Genomic DNA, 10,905 nt, shown 5'->3' on the forward strand with positions numbered 1-10,905 from the left:
GGGTTCAGAACTCACCTTTTTAAACACTTCTTATCACTCATATCATGAGGTTTCACATGTGTTTGGTTACATAGTGCCAAATGTGTCACACCTGCTCCCCCCCTCCCCCTGGCCCTCGAAGGCGCCAGGCTCCCCAGCATTATGCAGTCCTGCACCATCATTACGCACAAACATTGAGAGTGTTTACTTATCAGACCCACATATATAATAAATATACTATAATATACTATATTCATATGCTTTTAGTACTCACACATGAATCATATCCTGTTTGCAGGTCATGTGTTGTTTTGAGCCAGCAGTAAAAACACACTGACAGGACAGTTCCTCTTATGGCCAGTCCTGCGTCTGGTGTCACAGACGCAGGACTGTAGACAAGAAAGAAGCATTGTCCCAATTATCACTCCTTTCTCCAAAAATGGGCCCTTGTTCACTTCCCTTCACTGAAATGACTGGTATACTAAATATGGTGGAAAAACCCACTTGATAACAAAAGGTGGAACAGTGAGTGGAACAGTGTGACAAACAGTACCTCCTCTCCCCTTCTCCCCTCTCCCCTTCTCCCCTCTCCTCTTCTCTCCCCTCTTCTCCCCTCTCCCCCTCTCCTCCCCTCTCCCTCTCCTCTTCTCCCCTCTCTCCTCCCCTCTTCTCCCCCCTCTCCTCCCCTCTCCCATCCTTCTCTTCTCCCCTCTCCTCTTCTCCCCCCTCTCCTCCCCTCTCCCTCTCCTCTTCTCCCCCTCTCCTCCCCCTCCTCCCATCCTCCTCTTCTCCCCTCTCCCTCTCTTCTCCCCCCTCTCCCTCCTCCTCTTCTCCCCTCTCCTCCCCCTTCTCCCCTCCCCTCTCCCCTCTCCTCTTCTCCCTCTCTCTCTCCTCTCTCTCTCCCCTTCTCCTCCTCTCTCCCTCTCCTCTTCTCCCCTCTCCCTCTCCTCTTCTCCCCTCTCCTCTTCTCCCCTCTCCCTCTCCTCTTCTCCCCTCTCTTCTCCTCCCTCTCCTCCTCTCCTCCTCCCTCCCCTCCTCCTCTCCTCACCTCTCCCCTTCTCCCTCTCCTCTTCATCTTTTTTTTGTCACTGACTTCTCACCAGTGATGTCATCATAACCAGTAACCTGTTCCTCTCTTGGCCCAGCCTGACCCTGACATATAGCATCAGGCCTGTTGAGTTGACTTGGGTAACAGACCTCTAGCTTCTACACCACATCCCCCCTTCTGCTGCTCTAACATGAGACCTCATCAGTACTCATTTTGGGTGCTGGTACTGTTTATATTTAGGTGCTTGAACATTAAGCCAATATTCTATAAGAGGTGAACTCAAGCAGTAGAAAGTTAGAGGTGATATTATAGGACACTATGTGAAACATTGCTGCTCTGTCAGCAGTTTCCTGTGGAGTTTTTTTTAACATATCAGTTTGCTGTAGTGTGTTCAACAACTGATCCAAGATAAGTTGCTAAGAAGTTAATCTCACATCATTGAAGTTAGGACATAATGAGAGAGAAGTCATATAGCCTAGCAGTATTTTCCACTCTTCAGTCCACTCTTTATGACAGCAGACAGTGGAGCCCCAGTTAGAGACAGACATGATACCTGCACTGATACTGATGACCCTGTTGTGGAGCACAGGTAGGATTTTGTTACACTGATATACACTTGTGACAGTTATTGAGATATGATTTGATATTGTAAGATATATTATAATTTGCAGGGTTAGTAAAATAACATGCAACTGGAAGCAGACAGTAAAAATGTGTCTCAAAGCAGGACAATGATGTGATCACCTGTAAATGTACTTTACTGTAGTCTAACTGTCCATCTGGGGACAGGCACTAATGTCAGTTAAGTTGTGATGGTGTCCTGCATCTGACTGTTGTATATTCAGTGTGTTAATGATTGATTGTATCTGTCTCTGTGTAAATGAATGAGAGTATAAATTATGTATTATATATTATATTGGTGTTATGTTAGAGTAGGAGAAGGGAGGGGTGTAGATGCTAGAGGTCTATGAGCTGAGTCAAGATCAACAGGTTCAACACTATAAGTCACGAAGAGAGAGAGAATGAGAGAGAGAGATGAGAAGAGAGGAGGGGTGGGAGAGAGATTTGAGGAGGAGGAGAGAGAAAGGGAGGGGCGAGAGAACGGGAGGGGCGATGGGAAAGGAGGGCATAGAGCAAGATAGGTGAGAGAGGAGGGTAGGGGAGAGAGATTTGAGAAGGAGAAAAGAGGGGTGGGGAGAGGAGGGTCGGGGAGAGAGATTTGAGAAGGAGAAAAGAGGGAAGGAGAGAGGAGGGTAGATACGAGAGAAGGGTAGAGGAGAGAGGAGGGTTGGGAGAAAGAAAGGGAGGGAGAGAGAAAGGGAGGGGCGATGGGAAAGGAGGGCATAGAGCAAGATAGGTGAGAGAGGAGGGTAGGGGAGAGAGATTTGAGAAGGAGAGAGGAGGGTAAAGGAGAGAGGAGGGTAGGGGATAGAGGGTAGGGTAGAGAGAAGGGGAGGGGAGAAAGGAGGGAAGGGGAGAGTGGAGGATAGGAGAGAGAAGGGTAGGGTAGAGATGATGGGAGGGAGGGGATAGAGATTTGCAGAGGAGAGAAGAGGGTCGGGGAGAGAGGAGGGTGGAGGAGAGATGGGGAATGTGTTTACACATGGGTGTTGTTGCACCATACCACTGTCATCCCCATCATATCATGAAAGGTCATGTTATGTTGATTTAATCTCTGCCTCTCTCTTCCTCTGACTCCTCCCTTTCTCTCTCTCTCTGTCTCTCTCTCCCTTTCTCCTCTCTCTCTGTCTCTCTCTCTCTTTCTCCTCTGTCTCTCTCTTTCTCCTCAGATCTCCAGGCTCAAAGCGTCAGTCCACCAGGTAGGTAGAGTATAGATCTACAGTGATTATAGCAGTTCAATATTAGTCAACTTTATTATCCCACATGGAGAAATTCATGTGTCCATACAAACCATTCTAAAACCCAATAACAAGTAGTGTTTTATGGAACTACTTATACTTGACATATTATATATTATATTGGTCTGATGTTAGAGTAGGAGAAGGGGGGTGTTGATAATAGAGGTCTGTTACCAAGGCAACAGGTCTGATGCTATCTGTCAGGAAGAGAGAGAGAGGAACAGAGAGAGAGAGAGAGAAGGCGTGGAGAGAAAGTGAGATGTCAACAGAGATAGGGCTGACAGACTAACATGCATCCAACTGAATATCTTGTCTTTACTGACTTCTCACCAGTGATGTCATCATAACCAGCAACCTTTTCCACTCTTGGTCTGGCTCAGCTTGACCCCTGACCTCTGAAATTAATGATTTAAAATGTATATATATATATATATATTTTAAATTAGATTTAATCTCATCTGCAAAGAGTTACACATTTGCATGGAAGGGGAATGTACACTACATGACCAAAAGTATGTGGACACCTGCTAATCTAACATCTCATTCCAAAATCATGGGCATTAATATGGAGTTGGTCCCCCCCTTTGCTGCTATAACAGCCTGAAACAGTCTTCTGGGAAGGCTTTCCACTAGAAGATGGAACATTGCTGCAGGGACTTGCTTCCATTCAGCCACAACAGCATTGGTGAGGTTGGGCGATTAGGCCTGGCTCAGTCAACGTTTCAATTCATCCCTAAACGTATTCAATGGGGTTTAGGTCAGGGCTCTGTGAAGGCCAGTAAAGTTCTTCCACATCGATCTCAACAAACTATTTCTGTATGGACCTCGCTTTGTGTACAGGGGCATTGTCATGCTGAAACAGGAAAGGGCCTTCCCCAAACTGTTGCCACAAAGTTGGAAGCACAGAATAGTCTAGAATGTCATTGTATGCTGTAGCGATTACATTTCCCTTCAATGAAACTAAGGGGAATAACACGATCCATTAAAAACAACCCCAGACCATTATTCTTCCTCCACCAAACTTTACAGTTGGCACTATGCTTTGGGGCAGGTAGCGTTCTCCTGGCATCTGCCAAACCCAGGTTTGTGGTACGGACTGCCAGATGGTGAAACGTGATTCAACACTCCAGAGAAAGTGTTTCCACTCCAACAGACGCTTGGCATTGCACATGGTGATCTTAGGCTTGTGTGAAATATATATAAATATATGTCATTTAGCAGACGCTTTTATCCAAAGCGACTTACAGTCATGTGTGCATACATTTGTGCTGCTGCTCTGCTGTAGAAACCCATTTCATGAAGCTCCAGACGAACAGTTCTTGTGCTGAAGTTTCTTCCAGAGGAAGTTTGGAATTCGGAAGTGAGTGTTGCAACGGAGGACAGATGATTTTTACACACGATGAACTTCAGCACTCGCGGTCCCGTTCTGTGAGCTTGTGTGAGCTACCACTTCGAGGCTAAGCCACTGCTGCTCCTAGACGTTTCCACGTCACAATAACAGCACTTACAGTTGACCGGGGCAGCTAAAGCAGGGTACAAATTAGACCAACAGACATGTTGGAAAGGTAGCTTACTATGATGGTGACGTGTTGATTGTCACTGAGTCCTTCAGTAAGGCCATTGTACTGACAATGTTTGTCTATGGAGATTGCATGGCGGTGTGCTCGATTTTATTCACAGGACAGGAAGGGGTGTGCCTGAAATAGCCAAATCCACTCATTTGAAAGGGCGTCCACATACTTTTGTACATACTGTAAGGTGTATCTGGGTCGGCCCGTCCTCCACCACCCCAACCCAACACATCCCACTCAGCTTTAGGATCTTAGTGAAACATTCATTATTGGTTTCAGGTGTGTTAGGTCAAGGCCAGAGTGACAACACACAGGACAGCAGACCCCAGGACTGAACAACCCAACAGCTGTTGAAAACAGGACGTGGGCATGTTTTTATACAGAATCCTTTTGTCCTACAGTTTTCCATATAAGGCATCCTGACCTCATGAACGTTGACCAGTAAATCAAATCTAGTGATACATAACGAGACATTTCTGCCGTCCATTGTGACATTGTTGGAGGATAACCAACCCTCCAATTCATTATAATGCATTTCTAAGCCTCTATAAATGCTTGGTTACACAGTTTCTTCTGATAACTGTCTCCGGTATCAACATTTCCAAGCCAACAAATACAGGGAGAAAAGAGAATCTGTAGACATGCTGAGATAAAAGAGCCTCTTTACCAGAATTCAGTCAGAATTCACAAGACCACAACATATGCAGATATGTCCCCTTTTGTGGATGGGGGGGGGTCTTTAATCAACCACAAGGCTGGGAGAGAGAGATAGTTCTTACTCACTGGCAGACTGAGGAGGAGACAGGGGAAGAGGGGAGAGAGATCTTACTCACTGACAGCCTGTGTCAGGACCCGGTTACGAACCCGGGTCTCCGGAGTGAGAAACAGTCACTTAACCAACTGAGCCACGAATAGTCGGCAGAACACAGAAGATGAGGCAGACAGCAGTACTTGAGACGGTGTATTTAATGAAGTAAAAAGTGAAGTTCTTCAGGAAAAACATGTAACTCCACAACCTCAAAAGGAATTCCACAAGAACAAAGGTAATCCTCCAAGACAAAAAGGTAAATCCACAAGGTGGAAGGTAAAGCACAAAAAGCCTCAAAAGATACTCAAGAACAAACAAACAAGAACAAAAAAACAGAATTCCACAAGAGAGTCCACCGGGATCAACAAGCGTTCTCAGAGTACTAGGGCTGGGTGCTAACATACAAACACAGAGCAAAGGACTGAGGAAAACAAAGGGTTTAAATACAATCAGGGGAAACGAGGCACAGGTGCAAATAATAATGGGGATCAAGGGAAAACAAAAGGTCAAAAGGCACAATGGGGGCATCTAGTGACCAAGAAAAAACCGGAACAACCCTGGCCAAATCCTGACAGCCTGAGGAGGAGACAGGGAGGAGGGAGAGAGAGAGAGAGGTAGGAGAGAGAGAGATCTTACTCACTGACAGACTGAGGAGGAGACAGGGGAGGTCTGCATCTGTCCTCGTGCTCCTAGACCTTAGTGCTGCTTTTGATACCATCGATCACCACATTCTTTTGGAGAGATTGGAAACCCAAATTGGTCTACACGGACATGTTCTGGCCTGGTTTAGGTCTTATCTGTCGGAAAGATATCAGTTTGTCTCTGTGAATGGTTTGTCCTCTGACAAATCAACTGTACATTTCGGTGTTCCTCAAGGTTCTGTTTTAGGACCACTATTGTTTTCACTATATATTTTACCTCTTGGGGATGTTATTCGAAAACATAATGTAAACTTTCACTGCTATGCGGATGACACACAGCTGTACATTTCAATGAAACATGGTGAAGCCCCAAAATTGCCCTCGCTAGAAGCATGTGTTTCAGACATAAGGAAGTGGATGGCTGCAAACTTTCTACTATTAAACTCAGACAAAACAGAGATGCTTGTTCTAGGTCCCAAGAAACAAAGAGATCTTCTGTTGAATCTGACAATTAATCTTAATGGTTGTACAGTCGTCTCAAATAAAACTGTGAAGGACCTCGGCGTTACTCTGGACCCTGATCTCTTTGAAGAACATATCAAGACCATTTCGAGGACAGCTTTTTTCCATCTACGTAACATTGCAAAAATCAGAAACTTTCTGTCCAAAAATGATGCAGAAAAATTAATCCATGCTTTTGTCACTTCTAGGTTAGACTACTGCAATGCTCTATTTTCCGGCTACCCGGATAAAGCACTAAATAAACTTCAGTTAGTGCTAAATACGGCTGCTAGAATCCTGACTAGAACCAAAAAATTTGATCATATTACTCCAGTGCTAGCCTCTACACTGGCTTCCTGTCAAAGCAAGGGGCTGATTTCAAGGTTTTACTGCTAACCTACAAAGCATTACATGGGCTTGCTCCTACCTACCTCTCTGATTTGGTCCTGCCGTACATACCTACACGTACGCTACGGTCACAAGACGCAGGCCTCCTAATTGTCCCTAGAATTTCTAAGCAAACAGCTGGAGGCAGGGCTTTCTCCCTATAGAGCTCCATTTTTATGGAACGGTCTGCCTACCCATGTCAGAGACGCAAACTCGGTCTCAACCTTAAGTCTTTACTGAAGACTCATCTCTTCAGTGGGTCATATGATTGAGTGTAGTCTGGCCCAGGAGTGGGGAAGGTGAACGGAAAGGCTCTGGAGCAACGAACCGCCCCTTGCTGTCTCTGCCTGGCCGGTTCCCCTCTTTCCACTGGGATTCTCTGCCTCTACCCTGTTACGGGGCTGAGTCACTGGCTTGCTGGGGCTCTCTGCCGTCCCTGGGGGTGCGTCACCTGGGTGGGTTGATTCACTGTTGTGGTCGGCCTGTCAAGGTTGCCCCCCCCTTGGGTTGTACCGTGGCGGAGATCTTTGTGGGCTATACTCAGCCTTGTCTCAGGATGGTAAGTTGGTGGTTGAAGATATCCCTCTAGTGGTGTGGGGGGATGTGCTTTGGCAAAGTGGGTGGGGTTATATCCTTCCTGTTTGGCCCTGTCCGGGGTGTCCTCGGATGGGGCCACAGTGTCTCCTGACCCCCTCCTGTCTCAGCCTCCAGTATTTATGCTGCAGTAGTTTATGTGTCGGGGGCTAGGGTCAGTTTGTTATATCTGGAGTACTTCTCCTGTCCTATTCGGTGTCCTGTGTGCTTCATTCTCTCCTCTCTCTTTTCTTTCTCTCTCGGAGGACCTGAGCCCTAGACCATGTCCCAGGACTACCTGACATGAGGACTCCTTGCTGTCCCCAGTCCACCTGGCCATGCTCCTGCTCCAGTTTCAACTGACCTGAGCCCTAGGACCGTGCCCCAGGACTACCTGACATGAAGGCTCCTTGCTGTCCCCAGTCCACCTGACTGTGCTGCTGCTCCAGTTTCAACTGTTCTGCCTTATTATTATTCGACCATGCTGGTCATTTATGAACATTTGAACATCTTGGTCATGTTCTGTTATAATCTCTACCCGGCACAGCCAGAAGAGGACTGGCCACCCCACATAGCCCGGTTCCTCTCTAGGTTTCTTCCTTGGTTTTGGCCTTTCTAGGGAGTTTTTCCTAGCCACCGTGCATTTACACCTGCATTGTTTGCTGTTTGGGGTTTTAGGCTGGGTTTCTGTACAGCACTTTGAGATATCAGCTGATGTACGAAGGGCTATATAAATAAATTTGATTTGATTTGAGAGAGAGAGAGATAGGAGAGAGAGATCTTACTCACTGACAGACTGAGGAGGAGACAGGGGAGGAGGGAGAGAGAGATAGAGAGAGAGAGTTCTTACTCACTGACAGACTGAGGAGGAGACAGGGAGGAGGGAGAGAGATAGAGAGAGATAGTTCTTACTCACTGACAGACTGAGGAGGAGACAGGGAAGGAGGGAGAGAGAGAGAGATAGGAGAGAGAGATCTTACTCACTGACAGACTGAGGAGGAGACAGGGGAGGAGGGAGAGAGAGATAGGAGAGAGAGATAGTTCTTACTCACTGACAGACTGAGGAGGAGACAGGGGAGGAGGAGAGAGAGAGATAGGAGAGAGATAGTTCTTACTCACTGACAGACTGAGGAGGAGACAGGGAGGAGGGAGAGAGAGAGAGATAGGAGAGACAGATAGTTCTTACTCACTGACAGACTGAGGAGGAGACAGGGAAGGAGGGAGAGAGATAGGAGAGAGAGATAGTTCTTACTCACTGACAGACTGAGGAGGAGACAGGGGAGAAGGAGAGAGAGATAATTCTTACTAACAGACTGGGTTGGTAGAAGGAGATTTCATTAGTGACTTCTCACCAGTGATGTCATCATAACCAGTAACCTGTTCCTCTCTTGGCCCAGCCTGACCCTGACATATAGCATCAGGCCTGTTGAGTTGACTTGGGTAACAGACCTCTAGCTTCTACACCACATCCCCTCTTCTCCTGCTCTAACATGAGACCTCATCAGTACTCATTTTGGGTGCTGGTACTGTTTATATTTAGGTGCTGGAACATTAAGCCAATATTCTATAAGAGGTATAAGGTATAAGGTATAAGAGGAACTCAAGCAGTAGAAAGTTAGAGGTGATATTATAGGACACTATGTGTAACTTTGCTGCTCTGCCTGCAGTTTCCTGTGGAGTTTTTTAAACATATCAGTTTGCTGTCGTGTGTTCAACCACTGATCCAAGATAAGTTGCTAAGAAGTTAATCTCACATCATTGAAGTTAGGACGTAATGAGAGAGAAGTCATAAAGCCTAGCAGTATTTTCCACTCTTCAGTCCACTCTATATGACAGTAACCCCAGTTAGAGGCAGATATGATACCTGCAGTGGTACTGATGACCCTGTTATGGAGCACAGGTAGGATGCTCTTATACTGATATACACTTGTGACAGTTATTGAGATGTGATTTAATATTGTATGATATATTATAATTTGCAGGGTTAGTAAAATAACATACAACTGGAAGCAGACAGTAAAAATGTGTCTCAAAGCAGGACAATGATGTGATCACCTGTAAATGTACTTTACTGTAGTCTAACTGTCCATCTGGGGACAGGCACTAATGTCAGTTAAGTTGTGATGGTGTCCTGCATCTGACTGTTGTATATTCAGTGTGTCAATGATTGATTGTATCTGTCTTTATGTAAATTAATGAGAGTATATATTATGTATTATATATTATATTGGTGTTATGTTAGAGTAGGAGAAGGGAGGGGTGTATATGATAGAGGTGAGTCAAGATCAACAGGTTCAACACTATATGTCAAGAAAAGAGAGAGAACGAGAGAGAGAGAGAGAGAGAGAGAGATGAGCAGAACGAGAGGGGGAGAGAGAAATTGTCGAGGAGATAGAAGGGGAGGGAAGAGAGAGGGGAGGGAAGAGAGGGGGAGGGAAGAGAGGGGGAGGGAGAGAGATTTGTAGAGAAGAGAGAAAGAGTAAGGGAAGGGCTCCACTAGGGCCCTCTCAGCCAGCCGGCTCCACGAGGGCCCTCTCAGCCAGCCGGCTCCACTAGGGCCCTCTCAGCCAGCCGGCTCCACTAGGGCCCTCTCAGCCACCTGGCTCCACTAGGGCCCTCTCAGCCAGCCGGCTCCACTAGGGCCCTCTCAGCCAGCCTGTTCCACTAGGGCCCTCTCAGCCACCTGGCTCCACTAGGGCCCTCTCAGCCAGCCGGCTCCACTAGGGCCCTCTCAGCCACCTGGCTCCACTAGGGCCCTCTCAGCCAGCTGGTGTTTAGGAGAGTGTGAGCTGTGTGTACAAAAAGTAGAAGTACAAATGTCAAGGGAAATGAACTAAAGTGATAAATCTAGTCCTAGGTTTTATTTACTGTGGTGTTTGTTCTCCACTGGTTACCCTGTTCTCATCACAACAGGTCACATTCTGCTGACATGATTTAACACTGTATGTCTCTTATATCAACGTACATTTGTCAGGAGGTTAGGAAGTGCAGCTCAGTTTCCACCTCATTTTGTGAGTAGTGGGCACATAGCCTGTCTTCTCTCTGCCTATGATGACCTCTCTCAATAGCAAGGCCATGCTCACATTGTCTCTACATTGTCCATTTGTTTCTCTGTTTTCTATCAGTCACAGTGGTCAGATCGTCTGCCACCGTGTCCTGTCTGTTTTGGGCCAAACAGCATTTAAGTTCACTTTGACATTTTATAGTTGTGTAGTTATCCGGCTGATTTCCTCCTCTTCGTCTGAAGAGGAGGAAGGATCGGACCAAGATGAAGCGTGGTACCGTGTTCATGATGATTTTAATAAGACAAACACTGAACACTAATGAAATACAAAACAATAAACGTACAAATACCAAACCGAAACAGTACCGTGTGGTGATCACCCATCACCCAACAAAGTACCCCAGAACATGGCTGCCTAAATATGGTTCCCAATCAGAGACAACGATAGACCTAGACCTACATAAACACCTAGATGGTAAACAACCCCATAAACCTACAAAAACCCTAGACAGTACAAACACACATTCATCACCC

Source organism: Oncorhynchus keta, unplaced genomic scaffold, assembly GCF_023373465.1.
Source record: "Oncorhynchus keta strain PuntledgeMale-10-30-2019 unplaced genomic scaffold, Oket_V2 Un_contig_6650_pilon_pilon, whole genome shotgun sequence".
In the NCBI taxonomy this organism is placed as follows: Eukaryota; Metazoa; Chordata; class Actinopteri; order Salmoniformes; family Salmonidae; genus Oncorhynchus; species Oncorhynchus keta.